Genomic DNA, 15,938 nt, shown 5'->3' with positions numbered 1-15,938 from the left:
TTTGTTTTGTTTTTGTCTGTCTGTCTGTGTTGCCTTGCAGGTTCCTTGTGTGTGGAGTTGATAAGGGGAAAGGCCAGTCATGTCCACTCACATAGCGCAAAATGTCCCAAGAGCTGGACTCCTGTGTAGTCTTCAACTACGACCCAGTGTTACCGACTTATTAATATTGACAATTTCCAGACTGAGACAGGAAATCCAGGCAGGCTACTGGGTTGTCACCATAGACCTCAAGTGCCTATTTTCAGATCATCATATATTCTGCATCCTCCTCTTTGGGATATTGCTCCCTTGCACCTTCATTGGGTGCATGGATGCAGTCCTTGGGGCCTCTACTGCAAACAGCACAATTCAGTTTATTTATATAGCGCCAATTCACAACAAAAGTTAACTCATGACTCTTTCCAGTTAGAGCAGATCTAGACCCAACTCTTTGATTAAATTTTGTGATACAGAGAACCCAACATTCCCCCATGAGCAAGCACTTGGCGAAAACTCGGAGCAGAACCTGGCTGCTCCTGGAGTAGGAGCACACAAGCAGAGATATGTAGCAACAGCAATAATACCAGATGTATTGGAACTGTAGATAATGATAATGATGAAGTGTACAGAAGGTACTGTGGTGATTATGATAACAACAGCAGTAACAATAATAATGGTAGCTGCTCCAGCAGAGTAGTAATAGAATTAAAATAGATTATGACTAAACAGTAGTAACAACAGTAGGTATCAAGGAGGACCGCAGCAGGAGGTCCAACCACGATCCATGGGAACCTGCAAGACAAGAAAGCACAAGGACTCCAGGGAAGAAGTTGAGTTAGTGATATGCATTAATGGGACATAAATGTGTGCAGAAGGAGAGGGAGAGGAAGAGAGAGCTCAGTGCATCATGGGAGATCACCAGTCTACTCTTGAAAATAGAGAAGGTCTTCACTAGGGCTGCACGATATATCGAAAATTTATCTTCATCGCGATATTAACATGTGCGATAATGATATGTCAAAAGAGTCCTTGAACTGCGATAGTTTCACGTTCAACGGATTTATTTTAATTGCCGCCCGGGAGACTAATAAAGTTTTTTGAACTGAGTTGAATTAGATGGAGGAGTTCAAAACAGCTAGCGTTAGCCACTGCAAAAAAGTTAACGTCGGGATCAGTAGTGGCAAACCAGTCCAACAGACATCCATTCCTCAGAGTTTTACAAGCACTACAAAGGGATGGCCATACTGCAAATACTGATAGACAGTGCACTTAAGCAGAAAAACTGAAAACGTCTTGTAGTATAAAAATATTTGAACACATTGATTCTCCAGAGGAATCAGACTCTTGTCTTATACTAAATAAACAAAAAATAACATCTGCTCTTGAAGTGGTGCCTTGATAACTTTGTGATATAGATTGGTGCTTGTCAACCTTTTCTACTTGAAACCATCTATTCAGATGTAATAGGCCAGGGCCCAGTGAAACATAGATTCAGTATATGTTGTTATTTAGTATATCCATCCATCCATTTTCTATACCGCTTATCCGTCACGGTCGCAGGGGAGCTGGACCCTATCCCAGCTGACTACGGACGAGAGGCGGGATTCACCCTGGACTGGTCACCAGTCAATCGCAGGGCCGTTATTTAGTATATGTTTAGCCTATTTATAATTAGTCTAGTTTTATTATCGAAATCTCTCCTACTAACAGTTAGTTTGTTAGTTCCTTTGTTTACTTTTTGACTAAGCTACACTGCTGTGTTACTGAATGCTTGAATTTCCCTCAGGATCAATAAAGTATCTATCTATCTATCTCTCTATCTGATCCCAAATTCTTCTGCATACACACATTAATAAACTAAAACAAAGCCACTCCCTGTTTTATGGATGGCAATATTCAAATTAAATAAATACAGTAAAAACGGTTTTTAAAAAAATGTCTGAAAGTGCCAGAAGTCAACATGAAACTACAAAAGCAAGACATTCTGTGTCAAAAGGGATTTATTATCCAAAGGGGCCAGAAATCAGCACATACAACACGGCATAGTAATTACTGATCAAAAGAATAGGAGCAATAAAAGCAATAAAATAAATAAAAGAATAAAAAGACAACATTACATGAAAGCAAACTTGTTTTTAAGAGGTGGTTTAAATAATACATTACAAATGTTTTTTAACCAGAGTAAAAGAAAAAGAAGAATGCTCGTGCCTTTTTAATTGTCTTTTGATAGTTCTTTAATGCATCTTTCCAGACCTCATAAAATGCATGTTTAACATTTTTCCATTTTCTTTGCTTCACCCTACAGGCCTTTTTTAGTTCTTGGGTGGCTTTAGTTTAGCCAGTGCTGTGGCGTTTTATCTGACTTCTTGATCCTGTAGGGGGCAGCAGAGTTCAGAGCAATTTGACAATTGTGATTAAAGAGGGAGACTGGCTCCTCTGTGTTAAACTGTGAATTTAAGACTTACTACTCCACATAGACTTACTAGAACACATTCAGCAGTCACTGGGTATACTTTGTGTGTGTGTGTGTGTTTGGGGGTGGGGTGGTAAATGACCATTTTCCTACTTTAACAATAGCCTCTTGCAGTTTCTTCACAATTAATTCCAAATACCCCATCATCTGCTGAAGAAAAAAAGGATTCCTTATCTTGAGGCATTCAATTTTCAACAACAAAATTTCCTGAAGAACACTTCGCTACATTCTTGAATCATTACTCCACATATTAAGTGTTTGATCCCTTAACCCTCATTTTTTTGTAGTTTGATTAATATTCCTTCCACATCATATCGTAAGACTTCTCTATAGCAAAAAAATACGGCCACTGTGCTTCCCCGATTGATTTACACTTTCCTTCTTTCATGTTCTAAACATACACCATGTGGACAAAAGTACTGGGACACCAGACACCATTACACCAACCGGGACTTTAATGATATTGCTTTCTAAATACTTAGACAGCTTTGCAGCAACAACAGCTGCCACTCTTCAAGGAAGGCTTTGCACAAGATTTTGAAGTGTTTCTGTGTGAATTATTGCCCACTCATGCAGCAGAGCATTTGTGAGGTCAGGCTTTGATGTTGGACAACAAAGGCCTGGTTCGCAATCTCCGTTCCAGTTCATCCCAAGGTGTTCAATGGGGTTGAGGTCAGGGCTCAGTGCAGGCCAGTCAAGTTCTGGTTCAAACTCATCCAACCATGACTTTAAGGACTTTGCTTTGTGCACAGGGACACAGTCATGCTGGAATAGAAAAGGGCCTTCCCCAGTCTGTTGCGACAAAGCTGGGAGCATAGTGGGATCCAAAATATTTTGGTATGCTTCCTTGGAAGTCAGGTGTGTAGCCCAACCCCTGAAAAACAGCCTTATAAATTTCTTTTCTTTTCTAAATTTCTTCTATAAATATTCTTGAATTTCCCTTGGGATCAATAAAGTATCTATCTGTCCATCTATCTATCTATCTGTGTGAAGAGGTGTGTCTGGATACTTGTGTCTATACCGTGTGTCACTAGCTCTCCTCCCGGTGGTGTAGTAGTTTCAACTGGGAGGTCTTTACATTGCAAACCAATAAGCACGCGGCTCTATGTTGGGAACAGATTTTGATTGGCTCCAAGCGATAGATTATTGTCATATCGATAGCCGATTGGTCAGACGGGTTGTCCAAACGCTCGAGGACCGCCCATTTTCCTCTTTTCAGTGGGGAAGACGTTTTTTTCTCCAGGCTAGAGGAGAAAAAAAGAACAATCAAAAGAGAACAGCCACGGGACGGAGGGTTTTTAAGGAAAGGGGGACCTCATCTGCTACGCCGGCATTAAAATCTTTAGGAAGGAACCAGGGCGGTCTCCACGGGCTCTTCTTTTACGGTACGTTCTCCTCTGCTTTTGTTGCCATAGTGGCGGATAGTTTGACTGAGTCCACTGCTTTGACACACACACACACACACACACACACACACTGGTGTCAAATGACACCAGAATCATTGCTCTCCTCTTTTTTTTCTGTCCATGTACAAGGGATTTTAGGGTATAAACGTCCAAATAACAGACACAGTGTACTGTAACGGGATCGTCATTTTGTAGCTTCATCCGTGATGTAGATGCATTGCTGCTGCTAAAGTACAAAGAGGAAAAAAGAAAAAAGCACTTCTTGCTGTTGAAACCACTGTGGAAGTCACACAGGAAGGCTGTGTTCTTTGATGATTTAGTTTATGAAATTTTTAAATATTTGTCCTAGATTCATAAGTACATACAAAGCAAAAGTAGCCTGTAGCAGATTTCTTAAGTGTGGAACCCTAGTGGGACATGAAAGGGTATGACTGTCTTCCCTTGCATGAAAACATCCATCCATCCATCCATCCATTTTCTATGCCGCTTGTATGAAAATATAATGAATATAAATATTTATTGAATCAAAAAAAAAAAAATCAGAGGGTGGAGTCAGACTTTGTGAAGAGCAGCTCACTGGAAATAAACTGGTCTTCTTGATTGTTGTAGTCTGGGATAAGTTTCATGTTAAAAGTACTCATTGATTTTTGTAAATATATGCTTATTATGATTTTGATGCCAGTAACATTTTTAAAACAAGCTCGTATGATAAATGGTTAGAGATTCTGGGTCTCACAAGCGAAGTCCATGTCTTAAACCTGCATTCTGTCTAATGGACAGCCTTGTCCAACTCCACTAGTTACAGAGAAGTCTGATTGTATGTAAGAGAATGAGAATTATCTTTTTTATTTACTTCTGTTGTGATGTATTAGCGCAGTAAACAATGTCCTAATGAGTTTATGGTTGCAGTCTGTAGTTCCCAGTCTTCTTCAGTACATCATTTTGTGAATTATGGTTCCATTTTAAGTGAAATAAACGAAGCAAGGTAATCTTTAGTGCATGGCCACCTTACATTCTGGGGTTCACAGTCAGATCCAATCAGGACATCCCTCCCTGCTCCACCCTGTCATCCAGCTGTGGTCTCTTCTAGCTCATAAAAAAATATGGTTTTCCAAGATCACCAAGAATGTATATTTTAGAAAAATGCATGGTAAAGTCTGTCACTTGAATAAAATGGTAATGTAGGAGGTGCAAATTGGACATGGTGTCAAACTTCAGTTACTTTTTTACAAACTGAAATGTGTTGTGAGCACAGTACTGAAAAGTGGCATCAAATGTCTGGTCAGATTAGCTATCTTATTTGGTTTTTTTTCTTTGATGTGATCGTTCCTGATTTCAGTCTGATTTTTCAGTCTACAAATCAGTCAGATAAATAGTCTACAATTAACGTTTGTGAACATCTTGGATCTGGTTCCCTAGTTGTAAAACAGTGGACTGGGTGACTGTTATTCATTGTATTTGAGTGTCAGATAGCTTTCATTTACCAGTTTGTTAACATTAATTAGGTTACCAGTAAACACTGTACGCTCCACGATTCCATTTTTCCTACTGTCTCTGTTCGCTGTCTGCATTCACTCTGCAGTCCACTCGTCCATTGCTGCTGTCTGTCTCCATCAGTGAGCTGGAGAGTAACTTTGAAATTAAGGTTTAATAATAATAAAATTCCACTTTCAAGCTCAAGACTTCCAAGCTTATACTTTAATCATTCTCTGTGTTTACACTGTCAGCAAACGTGTGTGTGTGCGTCAAGGAGAGGAGGGCATCAACGCAGTAACCTACATTTTTGCTTTTTCCCACTGTCCGAATGAGTGATTATATTTAATACAGTAATCAACCTGCCACTTCAGAACATGTCAGCCCAAAAACGCCCATTTGAGAAGATGTGATGACTGCGTTTTGTTGATTGTTCTTGGTTTATCTGGTAAAATATTCAAGGTTCAAGGTAATTTATTTGTCTTTATACAATGCAGGGTTGCGCAACTAAATAGAAGTTTGCAGTTCCCTTCATGCTGTATACATAGAACATATACACAGGTAATTAAGTTCAGAATAGAAATAGATAAAAATAGATGAAATAGTGCAAAATGTACAGTTGCTTCATACATGTATATAAGTGACTTTAATGTAGCTTCATTGATGTAAACACAGAGTGTAGGGTGTCTCCAGCCTGATGAGTTAGCCAGATTAAGACTGTTGCTCCCTTGGTCTAAGCTGAAAGTGCAGCTGCAGTGGACAAACTATCTTTGCTTAAGAGCTTGAGAGACATTCCAAGACAGCAAGAGGTAGCCTGCTTCCTGGGTGATCTAATGTTTACAGACTGAGTCCATGCTGCTGCTGAAGTGGTTAAATTTGCCTCTAACTGCTTTCAGAGAGTCAGTGAATCAAATCCAAACCACATGAAGAGATGAAAATGAGCTCAGCATCCAGAAGGAGGAAACAAACAGAAATATAACTGGAGGCAGGTGGCTCAAAAATGGACTTTTGTTGAAATCAGGATGTTTAATGGAAAGCTGTTCAGGGGTTGTGTGGTTGTCCGGGGCATCCCTGCATTTTACATTGTGGCTGATGGTTTGACTCAGTGTCCTGAGGTTTCAGGAAGCAGACAGCACCATCTGTTTTGCAGCCTGTAGATGCCTGTCTGCACTCTGCTCTCTCTTAATTTCTGTCTCCAATGTCACACACTGCTGTCCTCCGTTTAACCCAGTTTAGCCTACCTTTTTGGCCCTGAATGTTGAAAAGCAGTATCCAGCCATCTCTCTTATAAATGCACACATACACTGACATGTGAATGGTGCACATGCTGCATTCTGATGGGTGACTTCACTGTGTGGTTGTCATGGAAACAAAGAGTTTCTGAACGCAGAAGAAAGACCAAAAGCCATGTTTTCAAGGTTCAGGGTACATCTATTTGTCACTCTATAGAACAGGGATACACAATGAAATGCAAGTTGTAGTCCCTTTATCACACACACACACACATAAATAAACAATTTATTTATTTATGATGGAGTGTGGAAGACGAGTTTAGGAGGCTTGCAGCTGAGGTTAGAAGCTGCTCTGTAGTCTCGTGGTCCGGCAGCAGATATTAGCAGGTGAACAGACTGTGGTTGGGGTCTGAAACAAGACAAGGGGTCACAAGCCTGTGTGTTTGTATGTAAAACCCAAACTTGCCAAGTAATTTCAGTAAATATGGTTGTTAGATTCCTCCCATCCTTCTGAAATGTGGTGGTATAAAAATACTTGAGGAATGTGCAAATAACTCAAAATTGTAGTGCAGTACGTGAGTTAAAGTACTTCTTTACTTTGCACCATTGCAGTCATTTGAGCAAATCCAGAGGCTGAATCCTCCCGATACTGGTTATCTCACCACCATGAGGTTGAAAGTTCTGATTTCGTGCCATGTTGTAAAACCTGTGACCTATTTTACTGCAGACATTTTGACATATTTGTAGCAGGAAGGGCAGATTAACGAGGGCCCGCTGTCACGTGTGCTTGCTCGATTTACTGTCTGTATCAGCAAATGAACGAGGGTCCACATGACATGAATTTCATCATTAGAGGGTGTTTGTGTAGGATCTGTGCGAACATCCACGTGCCTCCCTTTTTGTGTTTGTGCTAAGGGCACCAGCTGCATGCACTGTGGCACTAGTATTATCTGATAGTGGTATATCTGTGATACTTAAATTGGAGTTATTAGTAACGTGTGTGCTTATTCTGCTGTGTCAAAATGTCGAAATTACGACAATATCCATGAATGGATATTGACAATTGAGCTTCGGTGTGCAGAATAATGTCGGTGCAGAGTCTGAGACTATGAGGTTATATCCCACTTTCGGGGATGGGCCTGCGAGCATGATTTGTAACATCATAACTAGTTTGGAGGTCAGTCCCAGTCCGGTTTGCAACTCGTACAAGCATGTAGAAACTTGAAGCCACGGAAAGGCCTTGACAGTGAAGTAGGAGACATGTTGTGTCCAGCAGCAAAACCAAACGTTTGGTGCCAACTTGAAGTAGATTTGGTTTATTTTTAGATGGACTATTGTAAGATGTGTTTACACTTGTTGTATCCAAAGCTATCATTATGAAATCGGTCGTGAAACTGAAACATATGAGATCTGTAGCTGTGGGACACAGTTTAGTCATTACCTGGGAGGCTTTTCCATCATGTTAAGTATACAGTTCTGGGGGATAAACACTGCTGTCTCCTCATGTGAAATATGGTTGGGTCTGTTCTTTCCAGTATGTGTCCTGTGTCAATCCAGCAGACCTTTTGTTTGTCTGTCTTCCTGTGTGGAATATCAACATCCTCTCATTTCTTGCTCCACCCAGTGAAACTCAGTGAGCCAAGTCTTTCTACTACGTCTGTCTGTCTGTCTCCCTGTCCTTTACTTTTCTCTGTTTGTGGGAGAAATTGCTGTGGTTCCCTTACTATAAGACCGGGCTGGACTCCCGAGGACTGTAACACTGTGGTAAGAGTGCTGTCAGTTTGCTCGGGTACCCTTGGTATGTGACTGACAGCCTGTGTGCTAGGCTGACAGTGTACCTTCAGTCACTCTGGCTGCTTAAACACATTCCAGTACCCTCACACTGTTTACTTTGCTCTCAGCATCTGCCTTCTGCATAGCTCTCTCTCTCTCTCTCTCTCTCTCTCTCTCTCTCTCTCTCTCTTTCTGTCTTTCTGTCTCTCTCTTTTGAACCCCCCTGTGTTCGTGCACACTGCTGTTTCTCCAACTATGTGTTTGCTCATCTCTGTCTTCCCTCTCTGTTTCTCTCTGGCTCAGTGACTGTCAGGCCTCTCAAAGGTCTTGGAAGTCAAGTTGTTGTCAGCATGGCGTCTGTAACTGATTTGCTCTGTGATCTTGACATCCAGATGATGATGGAAGACTGCTTCTTGAATGTCAACTTGTTGATGTTGCAGTCCATCCTGCTGTCTACCCATTTACACTGAAGAGTCACTGTGATCTCTGAATGACAATGTTCTTTATTTGTCACATGCACATCAAATGCAGGGAAGCAGTTGTAGGCAATGGATTCTTTTGTTCTTAGGATCCCTCCAATAATGTTCATACAATTTGCATCAAATATGCATCAGCTGGGCCTTCTCAGCATTTTTACAGTATCGCATGCCACAGAGAAGGGTTGGGTGATCTCAAAAAACACGATGACAATAAATATTTCCATATTGATCATTATCGATATTTATCACAATATATAATTTGATAACGCTGCCAGTTTGAACGGTATCCTGATAATGACTGAAGCTTGAAGAAACAAGTCGGTTCCTCTGGGGTTGGTAAGGTTGGAGAAGCCAGCAATATCAGATTTTGAAAGTATCCAACCTCTCTTCAGGCCTCCTTTGAAAGCCATCACCCTCAGATACATGAATGCATGCTGCCTAATAGGGGTGAGTGAAAAATTGTATATTGTAAATATATTTCCTGCCACAATGTAACAAATTCTCTAAAACCTGGATCTGAATCTACATTAAAAGCTTATCACACATTACTTGGCCTGTGGCCTCAACCACAATTTTAATTAAAATCAGGTTCAGATAAAATGGATGTTTCAGTAACACTTTATAGATGAGCAAAGACAGGTTAGGGCGGGGATGATTCTAGAGAGAAAGGCACAGCACCGTCCTATGTATTTCCCAGGTGTCTACCTTTGAGGAAGATTTGTCTCTCCTCAGCCTCATTGTTTCATATGCACACATGTAAGTTGTCCCACACAAACAGGAGCAGGGTTTTACTTCCAAATTCTGAACCTTGGAGCTGTGAGGCGATGTTGCTAATCTTTGATTTACCCTAAGCAGTGTAGCTGCTGTTAATCACCCAGTGTAAACGCAGATCAACTGTGAGATTTGATTGGCTGTATGAAAGGTTGGAAACCACCAACAGAAACAGTAAAGAGATCTGCTGTGTGAGTGTAGGCAGTGTTTTATCTCGGATGGAGTGGGTTTCCATCCGCCTGGAAGTCAGTGTGCATGCGCACACACACGTGTGTGTGTGTGTATCCGCGTATTCCTGTAGTTGTAGGGACAATGCAATGCGGTGTCCCCACAATGTAAATCATTAAATACTGGGGTGAAGACTTACTTTAAGGTCAGGGTTAGGATTAGGCAAGTAATGTTTATCGCTATGGTTAGGTGGTGGTTAAGCCTCCTTAAAATTAATATAAGTCTGTTTGATGTCCCCACAAGTGATGGAAACACAGCTGTGTGTGTGTGTCCATGTCTATGTTTAACTGTGTTTGCACTGGACTTGATAATTATGGCTGGCAGTAGTGTGTGAGTTAGAGCAAGCAGAAGAATGCCTTCAGGCTGCTGCTGTCACTGAAACATAGCTATGGGCTTCTGAAAGGCAGGTATCTGTTTTTCATATGCGTGTGGGGGTTTGAATGTGTGTGTATGTTACTGTTAACTTTGTGTTTTTCTAAATTAAATTGATATTTTTATGAATGGTAAGGAGATGAGAGGAGAAGATAGGACAAGAGGAGGGCAGGGCATATGCCCTTGTTACCAACACAGGTTTTCTTCAACTTGTGTTGTTAACATGTAAATAAAAACTAAACCTTGGCCACAGTATCTGGTCTTGTCATAACAATGCATATTTTTCTGTTCATATGATTATGGTTACAATTGTATTTTATTTATTTATTTTTTTTAGCATTTAATTTTCATCTCTAACTTAGTCTCAAACACAGTGACACACAATAAACACGCACACACAAATTTGCAGCCTTCCTGTTTGGGATGACGTCATTGGCTGCTTCTGGTGGCCCCTTGGTGATCTGTCTCCCAGATGTAGAGAGTAGGAGCGGCAGATGTTTGTGTTGGGTGGAGTCACTGACTGTTTGGAGCCACAATCACCTGTTTTTGTTTGTTGTTTATTTAAGCCTACTTTTGAACATGCTTTAACACAATGGAACTGATCTTCTTAATTAAGAATCAGCTTTATTGACAGTATATATATATTTACATACACACACTGAATTCGTCTTCTGCATTTGACCCATCCTTAGTTGAACACACACATGCAACACCCAGCAAATTACATGCAGTGAAACACACACAGGAGCAGTGGGCAGCATCAAGCGCCCGGGGAGCATATTGGGGGATTAAGTGCCTTGCTCAAGGGCACATCAGCTGGCTAATGGGAGGGGGGAGCATTTCTCATATTAATCACTCCACCACACCCAAATTTTTCCTGCCCTTCCGGTGGGGGAATCGAACCAGCAACCCTCCGATCACCAACCTCTAGGCCACGGCTGCCTCCTGTGTGTGTGTGTGTGTGTGTGTGTGTGTGTGTGTAAGGCGGGTCCTCACAGTCACAGTATGAGAGTCCCCACAATGTAAATCATTAAATATTAGGGTGAAGACTTGCTTTAAGGTTAGGCTGAGGTTAGAGTTAGCAATTGTTGTGATTAGGTGGTGGTTAAACCTCCAGGATGTAAATGGAAGTCTATATAATGTCCCCAAAGGTGATGGAAACACAACTCTGTGTGTGTGTATGTGTGTGTGTGTGTGGGGATTAGTGCCCCCATATTCTCCCCTTTCTGAAGGGTCTTTCAGTCACTGCGTAGTTCCCATGTATCTGTGAACTGTAGTGTAAACTTGTTTGGCTGTTCTGCTCGTATTTAAAAGGTGGTTTGATTGCCATTATGACCTGTTAACCCCCTCAATCCCTCTGTGGCTGACTCCCCATTAAGCTTTGTATCGCACAGGTTGTGAACTCTGCTTCTTTGTGGGAAAGGATTAGAGCTAGAGAAATTCAGACTAGACCAGAACTCCAATGTTTATCAAGCTTATTCATTGTACAAAAAGGTATGAAAAAAGTGTAATGATTGAAATGTATTTCATTTCAATACGCTGGACAACAGCACATGCCAATAGGGCATTTAATTCAGTTAAATTCAGTTTATTTGTATAGCACCACATCACAACAAAGTCCATCTGATTGCACTTTGCAAATAGAATAGGTCTAGACCAAACAGAATAGGTCTAGACAATACTCTTTAATTTGAACCTAGAGCCGGAGTCCGCTCTGAGGTTTTTGCCTACTATAAGCGCAGTTTTTCCTTACCACTGTAGTGCTTATGGGCCGTTTGGGCTTATGTTGGGTCTCTGTATATAAAAAAACTAAATTAAAGAGTTTGATCTAGACCTGCTCTATTTGGCGATTTGGAGCAATATGAATAAATTGGATTGAATTGTATTGTACAGACAGATCGTAGCCAGTACACAGCCATAGTCATGTGCTAAATGTGCTAACATCATCCAACCCCAAGGCACAGTATAGCATCCTCCTCAGTCTGTCTCTCTTTATGTACTGCATTGCCTTGGTAGTTATTTCCGGCTCTGTCCTATAATTTCATCATCTCCTGCAACTCAGCAGATTCAGAAGTGAAGAAAGAAAAGATCAAGTCAAACCGTAGTGCCTGTGTGTTAGATACCATGGGACTTTAATCATCCAATTTCATCTTAGTATGATTATGGTGTTATTAAAATGAATTGGTGTGGCCCTGTCATGCATATTAATCATATCCTTGTGTAACTATTTCAAAGTTTTGGTTGCTATAAGGCCCCTGCTGTGCTGTGCATATATTTCAGACAAGCAGACCTCTTCCATTTTGCACAAAGAGAACATTGTGGAAGTAACTCAAGCTGTCATAGAAAGATTCCCCTCAAAGCGTGTGGGCATCATCACTGACTTCAGCACTGTGCTCAGTGCATCTCATTATCCGGGTTCTGATAGCCTGTCTTAGAGCTACAGGCAAGAGGCCCTGGAGCCTCTGTTCTATTTATGGGTCAGAGAGGGATGCAGTCTCTGGTGTAGAGTCTTGCTGGGCACCCAGTTTAAGCATGTGCAGACCAGGAGGAAGGTCTGAGTTCAGGCTATAGCAGGTCAGTTGAGTTCAGTTTAATTTCTTGGAAATGCATGTTCAGATTTTGATTATCATTGTCTAATTCTTTAACATAGCATTGTTCATATTTGCCTGTTGTAGACAGACTAGCTGTGGTGTTGAAGTACCCTTATAAATGCATAATCTGTAAAATTGTTCTCTATATTAAATGTTACTGTGATCAATATCTTTTGTTTTTTGAAATTAAAAGCTATTTAGTAGACTGTGTCTCACTGTAATGAAGAAAGAATTAAAATGATGTGTAATAATAGATTATGATAAAATTATAACCCTGTGAGTTAAAATGACAGATGAGAAAATCTAAGCCGACCTCTGCTCCAGCCTGTGCTGAGTTGGACGCTTACACTGACATTACCCAAGCTCAAAGACAATGCACACACACACACACACACACACACACACACACACACACAGGCTTTCTTCTTTATCGCTCATTCACTGAAACTTAAGTTTGTTGCCTGAATCTTTGTAGACTTTGTAGATTAGCTTTTTAGAAAAGGAAATGCATGTTTGAGTTTCTGTGTTTCGTTTGGCATGTAGGGTGTATGCTGTGTGGAATCACATGACTTGTCTGTGTGTGTGTGTGTGTGTGTGTGTGTGTGTGTAAGAGAGAGTCATGGTTCAGGAATGTTCTGTATAATTTGTTACAGTGGAGCCTCTTGCTGCAATAACACCTGGGGCCATGGAAGAAGTTCTCTTGTTTGATATTTTTGCATAGACATTTGAGAGAAGAGGTAGCTATTTTATTCAGTCAAGTAGACTGTCTGTAGTCATTAAGTGATCCAAACTCAAATGTATGCAATAATGTTACAGGTTTTCAGTCTTTTATATAATTAATAAGGTTTAAAGAGCAACTTTTCTAATATGAAATCTTTAAACATCATACCTACCAGCTGTTACCAGTTTGCTGTGGTAGATACTCACTGTTATGTTGTTGCTTTGTATGTTTACCATTTTTGGTGCCATTCTGGCAAGGTTTGCTGTTAAGCAGGAGATCAAGCAGTCATCACACACTTACCAATCCAAGACTAACTGACTGCTTTGTCAATCTTGCAGTTGGTTTGTTCACTGCTCAAACTCAACCTGGCTAAACATCGGCATGTTTGCATTGTCACTGAGCATGTTAGCATGCTGAAATAAGCATTCATCTCAAAGCACTGCTTGTTTAAGTTCAGCCTCACAGAGCTGAGTCTTGGTTGAGATGATAGGATTGAAGAGGGTTGAGGATTGAAAAGCTAATTTTGTTATCTTTGTTAGGTATTTTGTTTGTATATGGTAAGTTAAATAAGTTCTAGTTTTTTGTTCATTTGGGGAAGTTTGTTTTGTTTTAAGCAGAAAAACTTTGAATAGTCTTCTGATCTTTTTTTTTTTTTTTTTTTTTAGAACTATAATTGACAGCATATACACACATGAATCAGCTTTTTTTCAGTGCATAAGTTTACTGTTTATATTGAAAGAAATTCTTCCTGTTATATATATTATATGGGTTGGGATTATATATATTTCTAAAGTGCTCTGCAACTGGAAAGAGATACAAATAACAATTAAATGAAAATGAGCTGTACATCCAATACCTAAATACCTCAGACACATACTGTGTCTTGGACTTTTTTTTCTGGGTGTACTTAACCCATAGTGGAAAAGTGAAAACCAGCCAGTTATCATTCATCACTTTGTTCCAGCAAAGATATAGCTTATCTCTTTCTTTGATGGTGTGATTTAGATAATCTTGCTTGACAAGGCATCTCGCATTAAAAGACTGTTTACAAGTCTACTATGCAGATATAAAAACTTATTTTAGTTGGAGGAGGGGTGGGGTCTCCAGCTATGTTTTGATGTTTTAAAATATTCCACTGGCTCTGTGTCAAGAACTCATGTTTGATGACTTGGTATGCATTAGATCCAGGGATTTGCACTGTCAGCCATTCTTAATATACTGGGGCAGCTTTTTCAGGGTTTGATGTGTTTCGAAAGAAATAAGAAAGTGCAGTATTACTCTTTTAGCAATGTTTTCCAGGTTGATGCAGAAAATGGCATCTCTTTCTGAACTGATTCAAGGATAAATTTCTTTCAAATCAGTTCAGAATTCTCATATGTTTAGTCATTGTCCTGACCACATCCTTGTGAGTCATTTGAATCATATTGAGGACTGCCTCACACCCATGTCATTCAGATAACTGAATATTTTCTTGTGTACGTGGAGTGGGGTTCGTAAATCAGTCTTGGCTGTAAGCCGTCTTTCACATGCCATGCATATTTCCCCAGCGCATCGTGTTAATGCTGACAGCTTCAGCCAGGACACTAAATCAATCATCATCAAAAATCGGTGGGAAAGTGGATTTAGCTGTGACAGATTAGGCCTGTGTTGAAAGGCCAACTTGTAACGACAGCATGTTGGAACAATATAGTTATCCAATGGGTGTAAGCTCCAGATGTTCTCATTTTTTAGGCCCATATTGACATTTTTGTGAGGAATCCTTCTAGTATGTCTTTGTACAGTTATAGAGTTAAATCGTTTTACTATTAGAAGAAAATAGGTGTGTCGAGTGGATGAACTTTACATCAAATATAGTTGCTGTTTTTTACTGTAACTGCTTGTCACCATTAACTCCATATACACTGTCATATGATATTACAAAGTATTCTAAAGACAGTCTTTCCCAATCTTAAAGGGACAGTTCATACCAAAGTCGAAAACACAGTCAAATTTTCCCTCTTACCTGTAGTGCTAGTTATCCATCTAGATTGTTTTGGTATGAGTTGCAGAGTTTTGGAAATGTTGGCTGTAGGGGTGTTTGCCTTCTATAGGACAGTGATTCCCAAGGTGTGCCGCAGCAATTGTCGGTTGTACTGGGGGGGCTTAACCTAATTGGCGCTCTGGGTGGGCGGCATGCAGTGGCGGGTGAAGCGGCCAAGTGATCCAAACATTTTTGCCCGACTGCATGCCGCGCGACCTTTCTAATGTTAGAGATGTGCTGCTCTAGGATGTACAATAACTTGATACAATGGTACAATAACTTTTTGCTTGTGCTGCTCAAAGCGCCAAAAAATTCATTTGCATTTGCAATACATACCTGGTTACTCAGCTGCTCACAGACCTTTGTAGGATCTATCTTCTTTTGGCATTACCATGTAGAAGGAAACATACATCTCCTTAT

The 15,938-nt window shown here is 40.4% G+C and overlaps 1 protein-coding gene across 2 annotated transcripts in view; it reads left to right on the top strand.

Annotated features, from left to right (window-relative positions):
* The first annotated feature begins 3,466 nt into the window (after nt 1–3,466).
* Nucleotides 3,467–15,938, top strand: part of ccdc102a (coiled-coil domain containing 102A) — a 50,593-nt gene continuing 38,121 nt past the window's right edge. Inside the window, exon 1 of one of the 2 annotated variants that reach the window (XM_046386051.1) lies at nt 3,467–3,837. The gene's annotated coding sequence lies outside the window, so the exon portion shown is untranslated. The remainder of the gene's footprint in view (nt 3,838–15,938) is intronic. The other variant, XM_046385978.1, reaches the window with a different exon arrangement.

Source organism: Scatophagus argus, chromosome 1 (genome assembly GCF_020382885.2).
Source record: "Scatophagus argus isolate fScaArg1 chromosome 1, fScaArg1.pri, whole genome shotgun sequence".
In the NCBI taxonomy this organism is placed as follows: domain Eukaryota; kingdom Metazoa; phylum Chordata; class Actinopteri; family Scatophagidae; genus Scatophagus; species Scatophagus argus.
Note: the sequence above shows the minus strand (reverse complement) of the source record. Positions and strands in the feature narration are given on the sequence as shown.